We start from the raw sequence: 20,408 nt of genomic DNA, 5'->3' as shown, positions 1-20,408 counted from the left end.
TGTAATGTCCTCAAAACAAAACAAAACAAAACAAAACAAAACAAACCTACAAAATGGCTGAATTCATTATAGAACACTTCTTATAGCTTTTATACTGTAGATTCAAGTTGTTTAAATAAGCTTGTCTAATAACTTTGGATCACCGACTCATCATGTGATCATATTGCATGTTGCATTTTAGAATCTAGTTTTAGCAGTTAGCAAGAAGATGAATACTGATTGTGAAAAGTGACTTAAGGTTGAAGCAACACAACTATAAATGTAGATTAGAAAGAGAGAGTGGAGAATCATGAGGCTTCAATTCTGTACACGTATACCTGACTTTAAGTCCTTTTGAAACAACTGAGTCAGTAACACAGCTGGATGCAGCTGAAAGAATGTTATAGGAGCAATGAAGAGAGATGACACTGCCAATCAGATGGCTGCTGAAGCTCCTGTTAATCAATGATGTTATTATTGGCTAAAAATGCCGGACAGGCTCCTAGATTCTTAAGGGAGCTATTCTTCCAAGACGCATGATTTATGGAGGTAGAATTTTGAGTGTTACACTCCTCTTCAGGCTTCATACTCACAATCACTTCTGGCTATTCCTCAGCACGTTGTTCCCCGACACTGTTTGTTTGTTTGTTTGTTTATAATGTTTATATACCACCTGATATATACATCTCTATACAAAATTACAATATAAAAATATAAAAACAAACAAAACACTTTCAAAACCATTGAATAAAAACAATTTAAAACAATTCACAGAGTGAAACAATTAAAATAATTTCACAGGATAAAAACAATTAAACAATTTAAAATTAATTTTAATTAATAGCCTGAGAAAACCGGTGTGTCTTAAGGGTCTTTATAAAAGTTGGACTACAACTTCCATCATTCTCAGCCACAATGGCCAAACGTGGTAGTCCCAACAACATCTGGGGACCCAATTTTGGGAATTTTTGGTTTAGCAGACAGACACATTCTATCTGTATCTCCTCTTCCTGTTCTAATAATGTGTATTTTGGGAGAGCTGGTCTTGTGGTAGCAAGCAAGTTTTGTCCCATTAGCTAAGCAGGGTCCACTCCGGTTGCATTTGAATGGGAAACCACTTGTGAGCACTATAAGATATTCCCCTCAGGGGATGGAGCCACTCTGGGAAGAAGAGAAGGTTTCAAATTCCCTCCCTGGCTTCTCTAAGATAGGGCTGAGAGAGATTCCTGCCTGCAACCTTGGAGAAGCCACTGCCAGTCTGTGTAAACAATACAGAGCTAGATGGACCAATGGTCTGACTCAGTATATGGCAGCTTCCTATGTTCCTATAACTGTTTTGGCCTCTTTTTCTGGGTCTCCATTCAAGGACATTTTAAACCAGTTTATTTCCTACTGAATTCTGGCTGGAGGCAATGTCCTTGCCCCTCTCTGATACCCCAACTTTCAATTAACATTCTAGCCCACTCTTTGAAATCTCCATGTTCAGTTGGGCATGCTGAGAACATTATGTCATTTCCTTATATTGGCCCCAATTGCATGTAATGGTAAACCATGGGTAGACAAACCTGAGGATAATTTTTATAACCATGAATCGCACCACAGACTTTCATCCAACCATACCCCAGAAACCTCTGGTTTCAGTGTAGGGGAGCCACTCCCTCTTCCAGCTCAGCCGAGGCTATGACACTTTCCCCAGCAAGTCTTTCTCCAGCAAGCTCTGTAACGCTCGTGTTGCAAGACTGTGGGAAAGGCGTCAGAATGTCTGCAGGGTGGCAGCCATGGGCCACAATCTTCAATGGGGTATGCCAAGAGTGATTCTGCCTTTTCAGAATGGACCGCCCCACCTGTTGGCAGGGAAAGGGCATTTAAATCTCTTTAAATTGCATTTAAGCCCTTCTTCTGACAGCAGTTGCACCATTGCCCAAATAAGAGCCCAGACCAAAACAGTGTCATGCATGCACAATTTCTGGTAGTGGGGTGTTGCTGTTGTTGTTGGGTAATGGGGTATTTTTCTGTTACTCCTGGAAGAGTTCCTGATGACTTTCTAGGGGTGTATATGTATATGAGGGAGGACAAAGGATACTGGGGTATGGTCCACTGTGACCAAGGGTGTTCTTGTGATGGCGGACCCTGGCAAAACAATCCAGGAACACCCAAGCATGCTCCTGCCCCTGTGTCAGCTTACTGCCTAGGGATTAGCCTTCTCATGAGAGGCCACAGTGGGGTGGGACCAGAGGCTCATTAAGCTTAAGTCCTCCAACAAACTGCGCTCTCATGAGTTAGGCCATCCAAATCAAGGAGGCCCCACTTGTTTGGGGCCCCCATTTTCTCTGGTGAATAATAGAATGTACACCATGACCCTTTCCTCTTCAGACAATGCTTTTATACTCCCAAAGAGTAGTGGAAAACACGGAGACTGGGGATAGATCTTTACTCTCATTCAGACTTCCTGGATTTGGACAAGTGTTGCAGAGTAGGCAGATCGGCCACCACAGGGAATTGCGGGAGAGGGGCACCCCAGTTATTAGTGATCCCAGGAAAATAGGGTTGCTGTACTAGAAAAAAGCAAACATGGATATTGGCATAATGGATGGCCAGACTGGCAGAGGGACTGCTTGGACTGCTTCATCACGGAAGTCACCAAGACAGGGAAAGGTGTTGCTGGGGTGCCTATCACTATGGCTAGCTTGTGTCAAGCAACAAGGCCAGGCGACAGCTGCCTTCTGGCCCACATGAGCGTCCTTTCATTCACATGAAAGCGCGGTCTTTGGGAGAAGGGGCGTCATCATTCATTATTAATTATTCTGCCTGATCCTGGTGTACTCTTGGTCAGTTCTTCTCATGAGTAATGCCATAGAGTGCATACTTGCACTCGAGTAATGCCATAGAGTGCAAGCAGAAGGGGTTGGGGGCCCCTTCCCCAACTTTATTGTACAGATAATTGAGCAAAGACATTCAACAATTCCTGGTGGGGCTGCCTTTTCAAGCCAACACCGGGTATTGCTGCCCTGTCATATGTTATCTTTGTAGCAGTCTAATCAGATTGCCCGCAACTGCATGTGCTTGTTTATCCATGTATTTTTGGTGACCAAAACACATTGTGCCCATTCTTTCATTCTGTCCCCGTTCTCTTCTGGTTGCCAGAGGCACAAGAGACACACTGGAAAGCGGGTATCCCCCATTGTGCATTTTCACTTCGACAGGCCAAGACGCTAGGGATGGGAGAACGTGGCATTCCTGTTACCAGGCAATGGCTTGAGGAGCATGGAAAAAGGGGGAGGACATGGCAAGTGCTCGAAGAGGAGGCAAGAGCCATGGCAGGCATGGACCAGCCACATTCCTTGAAGGATCTGGGCCACCCTTTCTATGATTTAAGTTCCAGAAATAACATTAAACCCTGGTGATGGTGGCATCTGTGTTCGGACGTAACACGGATGCCTTCAAACTTCAAGATGGAGCAGCAAAACTCACTACAAACCAAGGGTTCAACTTGGGACACACAGAGATTTCAACACATTCAGACACACAGATTTCAGCCTCTGCCCCATTCAACTCTGGTTTGGTGTTACATGCAAATGCGGTTACTGAAATCAGAGTTCAGATGTGGATGTTACATGCTCTTCAGATGGACCTTTGGTAGACTATAGATGCATATCTTGTCTAAATGCTTATTTTTTGTGCACATCTGTAGAAATTATAGTTTAATATAATGCCTGCATCTTGTCTTCATGAGCTGAGTAAGTGCTTTAGTCTCTAGCATGTTATGTACGAACACAGCATGGGAAATCTGAGATCAATATGGATACATATGTAAAAAGACACACATATACAAATATGAAATGCAAACTAATACAACTGAAACAAAATGAAATTGAATCCAAATAAGATTGAGATACTGACTGTGGGGAGTCAGAACTCGAGAGATGGTTTAGATCTGCCTGTTATGGATGGGGTTACACTCCCCCAGAAGTACGTAGCTTGGGAGTACTCCTGGATCCAAAATTCTCTCATGTCTCCAAGTTGAGGCAACGGCCAGGGGAGATTTTTATCTGCTTCAGCTGTCAGCTATGCCCATTTCTGGAGGAAAATGACCTTAAAACAGTGGCACATGTGCTGATAACCACCAGGCTTGACTATTGTAATACAGTCTACATGGGCTGCCTTTGTACATAGTCTTGAAACTACTGTTGGGGCAGAATGTAACAGCCAGACTGGTCTCCGGGATAACCTGAAGATACCATATAACCAGGCGCGTAACAACGATAGGGCAAGGGGAGGCAGTTGTCTGGGGGCCCCACTGCCTGGAGGGGCCCCCCAGAGGCACCTCACGTGACTCCCCATTGCCCCCTGCCCAGCCCCAAGGCCCCTCAGCCACTTGCCCTCTTCGCCGTCTCTCCAGCTTGTTCTCCTGGCCGGCAATCGAGCAGCAGACAGGCTGCAAAGAGCTGCTTTCCTCCCGCCTCTCAGCTGATCGGCGGGTGGGCGGGGCTTCCACGGAGGTCTGGTGTAGGCCTCTGTGAATCCTGAACTCGAGTAGGGCCCAAGCCAGCCAGGAAGGAGGAGGCAGCCAGAGAGGCCTCCACTGTTCTCTGCAGCAGAAGACCCCCTGCTGCCAGGTAGAGTGTGAACTCCTTTTTGTGGTTACCTTCCCCGCCCCCCCACCCGGATATATAGGGATCTGCTTGCCATAGGGCTTTGATATGGGGGGGAGGGACTGAGAAGTCTCTGAATATTTATTTTTAAACAGCTTGGAAAATTTGCTGGCTTAAAAAAAACTCTTAAAAGTCCTATAAGTGGCTTGTTTCATGGCAGAAAATTACAAAAACTTCTGGAAGAAACAGTATTATATTTATTTTATTCATTCATTTATAAATGCACTTATGTTCAAGTTGTTTTGCAACCCAGAAGGTCTGAGTGAGAACTGTGAAGCATGTCTTCTGCTTTTATTTTATTTTATTTTTCTTGTGTGTTCACTGCTCCCCAATAACTTGCAGGGACTTCAGGGTAAATCTGGCCAACATGTGAATGCAGCACCTCCATTCCAGAGGAGATGTGTCTTAAAGGGCTTTAAAAGCCTCCTGTGAAAAACCTCCTGGAATCGAACTTGACTGAATTTGTTCAGAATTCTGAGAAAACAAACATGGGCTCACCCTGCATGGTTGAAAGTCTCCTTGGCTAATCTGCAGCGAGGGGCCCATTTTAATCATTCATCTTTCTAGTGTGTTCTAGGCATTAAAAGTAAAACAAATGTATAGTACTCAATGTATATCACTATATATTGTGAGGTGTGCATGTGTGTATTCAGTGAAATGTATTTCCAGGCAGCATACTTATTTTGGAATATCAGACTTAAATCCTTGGGGGCCTGGGGTGTGCGGAGGCCCTGGACTTTGAGTGGGGGGGCCCCATTTTAAAATCTTGTCTCTGGGCCCACTCCAACCTTGCTACGCCCCTGCATATAACACCAATCTTAAAAGAACTGCACTGGTTGCTGATATGCTTCTGAACAAAAGACAAAGTGCTGGTTATTACCTTTACAGGCCTGAATGACCTGGGTCCCACATATTTAAGAAAGTACCTCCTTTGTCATGAACCCTCCAGCCTATGAAGATCATCTGGGGAGGTCCGGTTATGGCTGCCACCAGCTCATTTCGGGCTACTCAGGACCAGGCCTTCTGTTTGGCTGCCCTGGGACTCTGGAATGGACTCCCCATGAGAGTCTCTCCATCTCTGGCTGTCTTTTAAAAGATCCTTAAGATGCACCTGCTTTATCATTTTTCTCATTATTTTAATCATTTTATCCTGTTTTTATATTGTATTTTAACTTATGTGCACCACCTAGGGATGCACCTGTCAGGTGGTAAAGAAATATGTTAAACAAACAAAGGAAATAATGTTCAAGAAGATCAAATAAGACTTTAAAAAAACCTGGGTATAGGTGGGTTCACACAACTGAATGTGTAAGGTGTTTTGTTTGTACTTTAAGCTGTGATTGCAGATTGTTCATGATGAACATGAGGCTTGGAGGCTTCACAAAAAGACCAGGTAAGATCTTGAGAAATCAATCTTGAGCATAGAACAATGTTGCGTGCAACTTGTAATGGTGCCCCAAACAACCCATCAAGAGCAATCTGCAATTTCAGCTCACAGTAAGTGGACCAATATGCCCTCAATGGCCTAAGTAATTTCAGAATGGGGACATAAAGGAAGTGAGATTTAGCAATAAAGGGAATCCTTTTACAGTTTGAAATGCAAAATGAAACAGAGTGCTAAACAGAGAGTAAAAGACAGCAATTAATTATGGTTATTCACATTCTTTATCTGTCCCAGTGCAAAAGTGTTGAGGGACCTGTAATACTTAACACACTATGTTATATTGCTTTAACTCATTGTGCTCTGCACAAACTCTTGCCATAACTCTAGTTCTCCTCCTTAGGGATCTTTTTCTTTGCAAGCAATTGCAATGCCAAATAATATAATGGACATGGTAGTAAAACTAGGCAGGCTGATCCAAACAATTTTCATGAGCCAGGTATTTTGACATCCACATCCACATTTTGTTCGGGGCAGAAGCTGTTTGGCACCTTTAGAGTTTCTTGTTTGATATCACTGTTTGTGTGTTACACACCAATTCTTACTACAAAACTACTCCTTACAGAAAGCAGCACTTCAAGGGAGCAATCTTTTAAATGAGAATGATTCAGGAAACATGAAACATTCAGCCATTTAATTGAGGGGCAGATGTGCTAATTAGTCACTCTATTCTGATAAAAGATATTGATCAAACCCAATCCCTGAACCAGTTAAAGTAAAGAACACAGATTAAATTTGATTTGAAGTCTCTTGCTTTATTAGGACAAAAAACTCTTAAATGCAAGCAAAGCTACTTTATGGATCTAGTTTACAGACCATGGTTTTCATGACTTTACGGTGACTTTAAATGGATAGCAAGGTTCCTTGTATATAAAGAACCCCAGCTTAGGCAGATAACTGGAACTCTTAGGTACAATGCTTCTGTACCTGAGCAGGTACATTCTTATGCCACCCAACAGGCAGTCTCAGCCTCCTCCAGGTTGTGCTCAAATGGGCAGACATTAAGTCTATGCACACAAACCTGTGGGTGGGTAGGCATGTGGGGGGAAGGCTCTTCCAAACTTACCTTCCCCCCAGATGACTGCTAGCCTCTTGTTCAGGCGTGCTATTGTGTGCCCACACTATCTGCACTGCTACCATGCAGCCTGAGGACACACACAACCCCGGCAGTCGGGTTAAGGGTGTACCCGTGCCCTTAACCTTGGCTAGGAGCCGGGCTTCAGAGTAGGGTTAGGCTGTGCAGGAGTGCCAGGATTGGGAGTGATCCAGGTGCTCTACACGATCAGCCTTATTATGTGAAGACTATCAATCACATATATCAATCACATTAGACTATCAGACACATATGGGGGTGGATAGGGGTGGCCCTATCCACCCCCAGCAGAGTACTTCAAGTGACTGTTGCTGGTGTCTATCTTATGTTTCCTTTTAGAATGTGAGCCCTTTGGGGACAGGGTTCCATCTTGTTTGTTTGTTGTTTCTCTGTGTAAACCACCCTGAGCCATTTTTGGAAGGGTGGTATAGAAATTGAATTATTATTATTATTATTATTTCTTGCTTACACAGTCAGACAGGTGTTATTGACTGGTTTGTTTTATCCAGACATCGAGTCCTTCCCAAGGACCTGGGATGCCAGAATTTTATTGTCAATTGTCATAGATATCATCGCAGAATATAGGCTGTTCCCAGTAAAGCTGCTTTTTGTAATTGGCTGATGGTGATTTCTGTGGCCCCTATGGTGTTGAGGTGCTCTTCAAGGTCCTTTGGAACTGCACCCAGGGCGCCAATTACCACTGGGATGATTTTGGTCTTTTTCTGCCACAGCCTTTCAATTTCAATTTGTAGATCTTTGTATTTGGTGATTTTTTCTATTTCTCTTTCTTCTGTTCTGCTATCGCCTGGTATTGCTATGTCGATTATTTTGACTTGTTTTTCTTTCTTCTCAACTACAGTGATATCTGGTGTATTGTGTGGCAGATGTTTGTCTGTTTGTAGTCGGAAGTCCCATAATATTTTTACATCTTCATTTTCTTCAACTTTTTCAATTTTATGGTCCCACCAATGTTTGGCTACAGGTAGCTTGTATTTTTTGCAGATGTTCCAGTGTATCATCCCTGCTACTTTGTCATGCCTTTGTTTGTAGTCAGTCTGTGCGATCTTTTGACAACAGCTGATTAGGTGGTCCACGGTTTCATCTGCTTCTTTACAAAGGTGGCACTTGACCATTTGAAGTGCATCTTGTTCACTGTTATTGTGATTATGATTATGATTATGATTATGATTAATGGTTGCTAGCAAATTTAACTTTAATTTAATTTTGTGCAGACTACACACACACACACACACACACACACACACACACACGTGTGGTGGTATACGACTTACAAATATACCTCAAATAAGCAGACCTACCAGACAAAACATGATTATTTGGACCTAGTTATAAACATATTTGAACATAGGCACACCTCATCTGGCTCAAAAGCTAATATTACTGATAATATTAAGACAGAAAGCTCTACCATCAATACAAAGCACCCATCCAATCTCTTAACCGTATTTAACAAGCTCGCAGGGAGCCATAGGCTCATGCAGTTCCTCTCCTAAGTTACTCTACTGTCCAGTGTGAATCCCCCCTACCTTTGACCACTACCTTGATTAAAGATCATGTTGATAATGAAATTAACCATATTTAACACTTTCCAGGTTTCTCCCTAAGGAGGGTTTGAAAAATTAAAACTGTAATTTCAAATTCTGTCTAAAATGGGATTCTTCATTAACTTTACATATTGTTCTTTATCACATTTATTAATTACATTAATTTATTAATTACATTTCCCCCCCCCCCTTATTAAAGAGCAGCAAACATGACTCTCCTTCCAATTTATCCTCACAACAATCTAGTGAAGTTAGGCTAAGAGTGACAGGCTCAAATTCACTCATAAACTGAGCAATGATTTGAACCTAGGCCTCTCCAGTCCAAGTCTAATACTGTAACCACTGCCCAACACTGCTATACACTTCACCGCAAAATGCAAGGCCAGCATCAGGGACCACACTGTTGTAGAAGGGCCTACTGATGAGGGTTGTGCCCAAGGCCTTCCTGTGGTCACTGTGGAGCCACTCTCTCTCCAGTAGGCAGAAGCCCATGGAAGACCAGTGTTGACAGACTTCTGAAACCTGGAGATGGCCATGATTGTCAGGGCAGACATAGCTCTTAAGCATGGCTATGTAATGTAGCAGGCACTACAGCAAAAACAAACCATGTTGTTCTCAGCTATTTAATGGCATTATGGAAACATGCAGCCAACCCACTAGGCACTTAAACTGTTTGATGGCTGCTTCTCATCAACAAAGATTAATGCCTAATGAAGTTTCTTTTCTGGACCAAAGTGCCATAATATTGATAAATGACCCCATGAGGAAAAATCTACATATTCTTCAAAACATGGTTAATGAAGTGTCGGATTTATTGACCTCTATGATTAGAAGCCAAATTGGTGAAAAAGGATGTTGGTTTGTCCAGCCCCTCCAAAGAAGAACACTAGAACAGCCCTGCTGGATCAGACCCAAGGCCTTTCTTATCCAGCATCCAGGCAAGAGCTGAACTGTACACAGTACTCCAAATGTGGGTGCATCATAGTTGTTGTTTTTTTAAAATAAGGGCTTTATAGTATTACCAGTTTTATTTTCATTCCCCTTCCTAATTATTCCAAACATGGAATTGGCTTTTTTTCACAGCCACTTTTCACAGAAAGTCGACACTTTCAATGAGATGTCCACTGTGCAGGGGCACCTTTCACCATGGAATTCTGGGCAGAAGTCTGGTCCCCCCACACCCCTGCCCCCCCCAAACTCTCCCCCAAAAGTCCCGGAGGTGGCTTCACTGAAGCTTGCTGCCTACCCACACTGGTGGCTGGGCCAGCCCAAAGCCCATTTGTAGCCTGCTTGATATCCTCTCGTGTTCTGTGCTGCTGGGGGCAGAGGGCCAAGTGCAGCCCGGCCTGGCTGGGGGAAGGGAGTCAGAGTCTCTCCCACACCCAGGCATTGTATGCACCGTGCCTATTCAATGCCAGTGAGCAAGCGAGCATGTGAAGTCATGTGGCACACACATGCGTGGGTGTTGCATGGCATCCCATGAGCCAGACAGGCAGCACGCGAGGGAGTGGAGGAGGGGAGCATGCTGCAACTCCAGGGAGTAGAGCTAGCGATCAGTCAACCAGTCTACAATTGTCAAAGGCCAAACCCAGCAAATTACCCATCAGAACCGAGGGATGGAGGGTGCAGTACAGTAGGAGGAAATGCAAACTGCCTGGAACAAAAAACGTTCAATTCACTTGTCCTCCATACTCTGTAGATCTCTTTCTGCACAAGGCTTGTACACTGCACTGGGGCTAAGGCTATTTGTGGTTGAATATCTAATTAGGACTTAGTGGAAGTTCCCTCAGTGAACAGCCAATCATATAGCATGATCTTGTGTGGTGGGAACTGCTAGGACTATGGTGGAGACTGCAGTGAAGGGTGCTAAAAGCATCTGTATGTGATTTCAGTTACCACAGCATTTCCATAATATATCCTAATATCTGCCACCCTTGTTGGATTAAGGGTTTGACTTACAAACTGGAGGACACAAACAAGAAAAGGAGGGGGAAAGGGGGACCAGGGATTTCACCCAGTTAAAATATCTCAGTGATTAATCATGCAATTTTAGTTGGTTGATTAGTTAATTGATTAAATTTAAATATTAGTAAAAAAAATAGCCAGTGGCAATTAAATTATTAAAACATACCTTCTTTGATTTTAGATGATGTACATTTTTTTTTGCAGCAGGGATCATTTTAGAAGAAGAGGCATTCCAGAGAATGCCTCTTGTAAAATGGTGCTCATCAGCCTGTGATTTTATGCATCTTTGCTTTGAAAATAGTGTGTGTCTGTGTGCCTGTGCCTGTCTGTTTATTATTTATATATAAAATCTATTGCTTAATTAATCAGGGCACTGTTTTAGTCAATCAAAAGTTTTTAAAATCATATAATCTGAATGACTGATTGATGACCCATGCAGTCCTACTTCTGCCATATATTGCCCCAGTATAGGTATTTCTGTATACTAAATGTTAAAGAATCTATTGAGAATTCCTGCAACAATTCCCTTAGAATTTGTTTTATGGCTTTACATTCTTGAAAATTCAGTTGCTTAAATATTGCATCCTTTAGAGACAGCGGGTTGAGTGTGGAAAGAAATGTGGGATGGGAATATGTTAGTTGGCATGTTGAAATGTTTCTCCTAAAGCATATTTACATAAGTATACTTATTTCACATCCTTACATTCTTGCAGTAGAGGTTAGTGAGGGCAGCACCTGCAAGCTGCCTCAAGCAGCAGCACACTGCCCAGCATCCCTGCGGGCTGGCAGTATGGCCCTGGCCATGCTGCTGCCCCACAAAGATACTGGGTGGGGCACCGCCCCCCCCCCACCATGGGATTGCTGGTGGAGCGCCGATGCTTGAGTAAGCTTGCAGGTGCTGCCTTAACGTTGGTAAAGGTAAAGTGTGCCATCAAGTCGATTTTGACTCTTGGTACCCACAGAGCCCTGTGGTTTTCTTTGGCAGAATACAGGAGGGGTTTACCATTGCCTCCTCCCACTCAGTATGAGATGATGCCTTTCGGCATCTTCCTATATCACTGCTGCCTGATATAGTACCAGCGGGGATTCAAGCACCTGTTAATTTATTTTTAAAGGTGGCTCTCACTGCCCCCACCCAGCACTGCCCTCACCATCCACTACTGCATTCTTATGAGTTCAATTGCTGTTTGTGCCCTCAAGAACCCACATACTAAAAATACTCTGTGTGTGTGTGTGTGTGTGTGTGTGTGTGTGTGTGTGTGTGTGTGACCAAGAAGCAATTTGTGTTTCTTGCAATTGTTTTGTAGGGTTTTCATTTATCTATAGGAATTTGCAGTGATACTGGCTTAAATGTATTATTTAAATAAACAGATAAGGATTTTGTGATAAATAGTAATGCTACAAGCAGCTTCTCATGCACTGTTCTTCCATCACCATTTATAAAACACCAAGTGAGGTGCTGCTGTTGTAAGAAGAACACTGTAGGCAGGCTTACAACCTAAGAAAGAGAAGACCATGAAGAACTGGCAAGCGACAGAAAATGAGGGGGAAAGGGGACGAGAAACTCCATCAAGGTACTTATGATGAGACTTACTGGATCTGCTTAGTAACAAGTGAGGATTGCTGTATTCAACACAATTGCTAGTGAGGCTGTGGGGAATGAATGTGATAAACCATTGTGCCCAAATCCAGGCAAAATTCCTGGATGAAATCTCTGTGGATGGACTTTCTGTGGTATTGTGGCCCTAGCAACTGCCCAGCAGTGAATATCCCAGAAACCAGCCCCGACATTGCTGCAAATTCCCTCTATCCAGCATCAACCAATGAAGAGGAGCAGGACAGTGTGACCGATGCCAGACACAAAACTGCATTTTATGGTACTGCTGTCTACTTTGTGTTTTATGTTTTCATTTCATTCTTGTAGTTTGATGCTTTAAGATTTGTATACTGCTCTGGCTATCACCAGTGTAAAAAGCAGTATACAAAACTGGTAAATACATATTTTTTCCCTAGCAAGTCCACATCTTCTGCAATTTCAGCCTGCAAGTGGCACAGCTAAAATGATTACTAATATAGATTATTTTAATTTGAACCTACTAGTTTGGGTTTCTTGGTTGCCCCAAGACCTATACCTGCCCACTAATATGTTTTTTCCAGTAAACTGGAAGATCGACATGCTGCAATCAGAAATGAAGGATGATCTTTGTTATTGCTGACCATACATAATTAGAATGGATTTGTTTCCTTTCCTTTGTTTACATGTCTCTTGATTTTGCCAAGATTATATCCTTTTATATAGAGAGATGATAAAAATATATATAAGATGTTCAGGATGTAACCTGGACACATATTTTCCCATTGTATTTATTTCAAATAATGTGGAACATATGTCTGATATCGTGTCAGTGTCTTAGCACCAGAAGTTCAGCCTGGTCAGTCTAAGTCAAAATGTTATTTACCCTGCGTAGCATCTTGCTCCTTCTGACATGGACATCAAAGACTGGAGGAATGGATAAAAAATAAACAAAACCTCCCAAAGCCTCAGCGGATATTTGCTTATTTTAATTTGACAATGAAACTTAAGCCACCTAAATAGCTGGAAAGCTGAGAAGCTGTCAAGGAGATCAGAAATAACTGGTTTTGATTGGCAACTTGCAGATGTTTCTTCTGCACATGCAAGATACCTTGGTTACTTTGATTGTGAATTGATTTTACAGCTAACTTTCTTGGGTGCATCAAGGAAATCAAGGGATTATTGATTGCATTATGAAGCCACTCACTATACCTGATTCCTCTCTCACATAAATGGACTTTAAGTTGGCTGATTACAGTGCCTTGATTGAAAATACTCTTCATTTACACCAATGCCATGCAGCAGCATCAGACCTCATTATCACTGTATAGTCATACAGCAAGACTCGGCTGATATTTACCAACTGATGGTGTGTATCTGTAACTTTTAAAACATTTTTAGTATCTCTCACCTGTATCCACTGTATTTACGAGACCTGCTGTATCCTCCCCGGAGGATATCCTCATGTGTTCTATTACTCACAGAAAGGCTGCTTTCCTACTGGTACTAGAATGTTGTGTGAGAAAAGTGAAGGTAAATTCAAAGATGCTGTTCCCCTTGTTCACAGACTTTCACAAGTATGTGCAGCCTCTGGTGTGAGCAGAAAAATGAAAACCGTAATAGAACCTAGTACCATATAAGAACATAAGAACAGCCCTTCTGGATCAGGTCCAAGGCCCATCTAGTCCAGCATCCTGTTTTGCACAGTGGCCCACCAGATGCTGCTGGAAGCCACAGGCAGGAGTTGAGGACATGCCCTCTCTCCTGCTGTTACTCCCCTGCAACTGGTAATGGACTCTTGAGGCATGGACTTTTGTGAAATATCTTACACCATTTGCAAAACAACACTAGCAACTATTTCCATCTGCTCATAATTCTTGGGTTCCACCTCAAAAGGTGTGTGCGTACTAATGTCCAAGAAGGGAATCATCCAAGACTAAACATAGCGACCCTTACATTTCCATCCATTTAATTAAAAACTTCTGGACACATTATTACGTGTGTGTGTGTGTTTATTTATTTGTATAATTTTCCCAGTTGGAGATGATAGCTAAGAAGGCGTGCATTAACTCTATTAAACCTATATGGGTAGACAGTAGGGATTTATGTAATTAGTGGTGTGACAGTCTTTTTGGTGCCCTAATGTGACCCTACAACTTAAACATACATAGGGGCACATTAGATCAAAATCATTCCACACATCAGAAGATGAATGTTAGAGTTAAGGTCCATAGGGTTCTAGAAAGCTCTACAATTAGTAGAATTGTCGAGGATTTCTTTGAACTCTGAGCTGAAATTTTAAAAACTCTATCCCAAATGTTTGTTTATTTATTTTATTTATTTAAAATATGTCTATACCACCCAAAACTTGCATCTCTGGGCAGTTTACAATTAAAATCATTTAAAAGATTAAAAACATTTAAAACCCAGTATTTTAAAAAATTACATTAAAATATAGCTGATGTATCAGCCTAAAATGCTGCAGATGAAAATCTGCTCCTTGTTTTAGAAACAGCAGCAGCTCATGTAGCACTCTATAATATTAGGCCAAAGGCTTTCTTGCTTTTTCCCACTAAGTTATTTTTTGTCTTTTCAATTTTAACATCTTTGAGATTTTTATCAGAGAACAGTGAAATGTGCCAATTGCATAATCAAGAAGCATGGAGAAAATTAGATTTTCATTTTTCTTGACTTAATTTAGTCTCCTATAAGCTCTCCATCTGTATGTCCCAAGATATTTCTTTTCCACAAGTTATCATACTATTTATATTGAGATCTCTCTTGACCTCTGTTGGCTGGATTACGCATGGGGCCATTCACAGATGCTGTAGTGCAGTACAGTTTCCCAGAATAGGCAGATTTAAAGTCTGCTTGACATCATTCAGCATTTTCCCCTGAAACATAATCTCTGTTCTTGTGCCCCATCTACATCTGGAGGAATCATTATTTTCCTGGATGATATTCATTTAGAATTTTTTCATTAAATAATTATACATGAACACATTTTCCAGCCAACTCTCTGCATAGCGAAATAGTATTCAATGAACAATATTTATTTGTGAATTCCGATTTTCCTGTTTGCACTCACATTACAATCTGATGATTTAGCTTGTTGAACAGTCCTTACACTGACCATGCTTCATCCTACACAAATTTCCAGTGCCTGGCCATGACCTTCCTACCACTCTTGGCCACCCCAAAGCCTTCTTATCTTTTAAATACCTCTACCCATGCATGATCCAGTACAGAGGTTTCATGATCCATACGTGGCACCACAGGTAGCAAATATTCCAGTGGGCAACTAGCAGCTTTAACTCCCATTCTCGAAGTAGTCCATTCTGAAGAGCATAGCTGAGGAAATGAGATCATTCACATGACCTCACACTTCCGCTTGGGAGGACTGGGGCTCCCCTGCCTTCCCCAGCAGATGAGTGGTGCCTGCCTTTGCCTCTGCCACATGCCTGCAGGAAGGGTGGTGTGGTAAAGCTGGGATCTGGAGGGAGTCCTCCCACATCCCAGAGTGCCTCACGTCAGCAGTGCAGCCATTCCTTTCCCCAGCTTGCTGCCCCAAATGGCAGTGGGCTGGAGGGAAGCCTTCTACCCAGCAGTGATCTCCCAGACTATCTCCTTCCAAGGTGGAATGAACCCATGGTTCATTCTACCTTGGTAGAATGCTGGGCAGAAGAACAGGGCTATCCTCGACTGGAACAGCTGGGAGTGGAAGGCTTCCGGTGCTCCTGGCAACACGAGCTGCTTGGGTTACGTGTCATAAGAATAGCCTCAGCGTGTTTCAAGCCTACACACTACTACTTCAGATCCAATTCCACTATTATCAGTTCCTTTTCACTAATTAAATTGGGATGAGACAGAGCCAATGCCATCACATTGTTAATTTTCCAGCCAGCAAGAATTATTTCTAATCAGTAAGATGGTTGATCTCATAATGATAGCAAGTAAAGACCTAGTATTCTTTGTTTTGCTTTTGGAATAAAATGAATAAATTGATATCAAGTTTCATTTTGAAAGGGAACACAGAACAATTAACAGGGATAAATCACCAAATAATTGAGCATTCAGGCCCATGTGTTCACATGAAGAAAACTCTTGAAATTGTATCTTCATTTCTCTAAAAAAAGTGTGCAAGAAAACATTTCATTTTACTTCTCATTTATTTTCAGGGTTCAGAATGACATTTGTATTATTTGATCATTATAAGAATGTTTGTTTACCACAAATTTATTCCATTTTCACTTGTCTGATCATTTTTTCTTATTGATGATGATGATGATGATTACATTTATATCCCGCACTTCCTCCAAGGAGCCCAGAGCAGTGTACTACATACTTACTTAAGTTTCTCTTTCACAAGAACCCTGTGAAGTAGGCTAGGCTGAGAGAGCAGTGACTGGCCCAGAGTCACCCAGCTACTATCATGGCTGAATGGAGATCTGAACTTGGGTCTTCCCGGTCCTAGTCCAATTAAAAAAACTAGCAAGCAGTACTTCTCTTATGTGTCTGATTTCAAGACAGTAGGCATGAAATGTGCAGACCTTCTGAAATGCCCCCATGTGCCAAATTTCAGACAGATGGGACAAAGGGCTCCATCTATTTCAGGTTTTAATTAGGAGTAATTTAAGAAGGCACTCCAACACACAGTGCTAGTTAATTACTGTTTTAACAAATGGTACATGACAATAATGCCTACAGGCACTGCATGATTCACCGCTGTTTTTCCAAAGCTTGGATTTGAGAACCTAGGGACACAGTCAGATAAATACAACGGCTGATATGATAAGGAATATTACCCAGAGTAGTCCCATTGAAATGAAAAAGGCAGGTTAGGTATTGTCTTTTTAGTTTCCATTTTTGTCTTGTTAATTTCTTTTTTAATTTCAGTGGGACTGTGAAACATTTCCCTTGTGTCAACCATTGGTCGAAGTAGGGGTGGTACAAGATTCCAGCATGCACCACATTGAGCAGGAATATAGATGATGCTGTCTCTATACTAGACAATCAGGGATAGGGTGAAGATGTATCTGGCCAGAGCAGAAGGGCATTCCATGTCAAACCCCTAGACCTGCCAGAGTGCACAGCATAAGGTACTGAAAAGCACAGTGGCAACTGGTGGGCCACTGTGTGAAACAGGTGCTGGATAGGCCTGGGGACTGATCCAGCAGGGAAGTTCTTGTGTTCTTAAAAAGAACATAAGCCTACTCTGGAAGTAGTACTCTGAGTTGGAAGCCTTCTCTGTGAAGAGCAGACATAGCTTGAGGAGGTGAGCAAGCTTTTCTAAACAGAACAACATCTAGCCTTTCCCCCCTTCAAACTAACTAACAAAAAGAGGGGCTGGTTTCTATTTAAGGGATAAGTCCGTGTGTGTGTGTGTGTGTGTGTGTGTGTGTGTGTGTGTGATTTTCCAGGGCTAGCATTTGCCAGGGCTAGCAAACTCCAGTGTTTATGTTGTCCCTGCATGGAGGGGGTGGTGTCAGCTAGGGCTGTGGGAGGACCCATATTCCTTTGACATTCCATTGACCCACATCCTGTGTCTCAGTTGGAAACCTACACTCTGCATAAGAGGTGAAGGCCCGAGAGCATAGCGGAGAGAGCATAGCAGACAGGAATAGCAAAAAGGATGTTTTGTAGCAGTTTAGCGGGAAGAGTGCAGGGGAGCCTGGAACAAACCCCTGTGGTCACAAGGAGCCTGGAAGAAGCAGAGAAGGTGGAGCAGAGAAGGTAAATACAAATCCCTTCTTATTCTTGAGAAAGGCTGTTTAGTCAGTTAAATAGCTGACCATTACAGCTGAGACGTATCCTTCTAATAAACTATCTCTAAATACTGTAAACAGCCAACAAAACCAGTATGAAGATATAAAGCCAGCAGGGGAGGGGGCACTTCCCAGTGTATTGCACAGAGTGCCAAATATATGACTATTTTTCTCATGGGCAGAAGTCATGGGTGTGTGCTCAGTGCAAGGAGCTACTGGCTCTCAGGGAACAAGTTCGTTCCCAAGGTGGCGGATCTGGAGAAGCTCAGAGAGATAGAGAGGCATGCAGACGGGAACTTCAGGGATGTGGTAGAGGCATCCCACTCCAGGGCTGACAGCTCCTCTGCTGTCAGGAAGAATGAAGGTCTTGGGGAAGGAGGACATCAATCCGAAGAAGAGGGAAATGCTCCTTTAGAAGGGACCCCTTCTGTGGAACATGAGCCCATATCCTCTTGCACAGGGGATACTCCTCCAGTGGGTGGAGGCCTCCTTCTAAATTCACTCATTAGAGGTATACAGAGATGGCTTTATGACCCGAGTGTTCACTGCACGGTGACTTGCTTGCCTTGTGCGAAGGTTGCAGACATCACGCAGTGTCTAGGTAGGCTCTTAGGCAGTGCTGGGGAGAAGACAGCTGTCATGGTGCACATCAGCACCAACGATTTGGGGAAATGTAGTCGGGAGGTCCTGGAAGCCAAATTTAGGCTGTTAGGTAGCGTATTGAAGTCCAGGACCCCAAGGAAGCATTCTCAGAAATGCTACCTATTCCATGTGCAGGTACAGTGAGACAGGCAGAGCTGAGGGGTTTCAATGCGTGGATGAGACGTTCGTGCCGGGAAGAGGGGTTTAGATTTGTTGGGTAATGAGATACATTTTGGGGCAAGCAAGGCCTGTACAAAAGGGACAGGCTGCACTTGAACCAAGATGGAACCAGACTGCTAGCACTTTTTTTAAAAAAAAAGGTTGAATAGCAGCTTTTAAAATGACACCTGGGGAATTACCAACGTAAGCTGGGCAGTATCCGGTTCAGCAAACACCATCCTTTAAAATGCGAGGGTGTAAAGGATTCAGATAAAACAGAAGGGGACAGAGCAGAACCACATAAAGAGCAGACAGGAGACTGTGCTAGCTGGTCAAAGAGTCAAAAGAAAAATAGAATACACCAGGGAAGAGATTCAGTGTATAGGTTCTTATATGCCAATCCCAGAAGCCTCTGAGGCAAGATGGGTGAGCTGGAGTGCTTGGTTGCTAATGCAGAAATAGATATAGTGGGCATTGCAGAAACATGGTGGACCAGTGAGAACCAGTGGGACACTGTTATCCCTGGATATAAACTATATAGAAAGGATGGGGAGGTGGGGCGCCTGGGAGGTGCAGTAGCACTGTAAGTTAAAGAAGGGATGGAGTCTAACAAGCTAGAAAACCTAGGTGGACTGGAGTCCTCCACAGAAACCCTGTGGGTGACTATACAAGGCCAGAAAGGAATCGTGCTACTGGGGACATGCTTTTGCCCTCCGGATCAAATCGCTGACAGTAACTGGGAGTTGCAGAAGGAAATCAGGGAGGCGTCAAGGAGAAGCAGGGCTGTAATAATGGATGATTTCAATTACCCACACATAGACTGAGTAAATTCAGTCAGGTGATGACAGAGAGGTCAGATTTTTAGATACGCTGAATTATGCCATAGTACAGCTGGTCTTGGAACCAACCAGAGAGAAGGTAACCTTGGACTTAATCCTGACTGACACCCAGGACCTGGTGCATGAAGTCATCAACCCTGTAGGGAAAAGTGAACATAGTGCAATCAAATTCAGCCTACATGCTGGGAGAGAATAACCACGGAAGTCTAACACAGACATTTTGAATTTCAGAAGAGGAAACTTCTCCCAAATGAGTGTGGTTAAAACTATGGTGAAAATAAAACTGAAAGGGACAATCAGGAGAGTCACTTCGCTCCAGAATGCATGGAGTTTACTCAAAACCACAATACTAGCAACCCAGTTAGATTCTATATCCAAAAGGAGGAAAGGTACCACTAAGTCCAGGAAGGTGCCAGCATGGCTAACAGGTACCGTCAAGGAAGCCATAAAAGAAAAGAAGACTTCCTTCTGAAATTGGAAGGCCTGTCCAAATCAAGAGAACAGAACAGAACACAAACTCTGGCAAAAGAAATGCAAGGTGACAATAAGGGGGGGCAAAAAGAGAGTTTGAGGAACATTTAGCCAAAAGTATCAAGGGGGATAACAAAAACTTTGTTAAATACCTCAAAGCAGGAAACCTGCCAGGGAGGCAGTTGGACCATCAGACAATGAGGGAGTGAAAAGGATTGTTAAGGAGGATGTGGAGGTTGCAAAGAAGCTAAACGAGTTCATTGC

This window comes from Hemicordylus capensis, chromosome 1 (assembly GCF_027244095.1).
Source record: "Hemicordylus capensis ecotype Gifberg chromosome 1, rHemCap1.1.pri, whole genome shotgun sequence".
NCBI classification, from domain to species: domain Eukaryota; kingdom Metazoa; phylum Chordata; class Lepidosauria; order Squamata; family Cordylidae; genus Hemicordylus; species Hemicordylus capensis.
Note: the sequence above shows the minus strand (reverse complement) of the source record.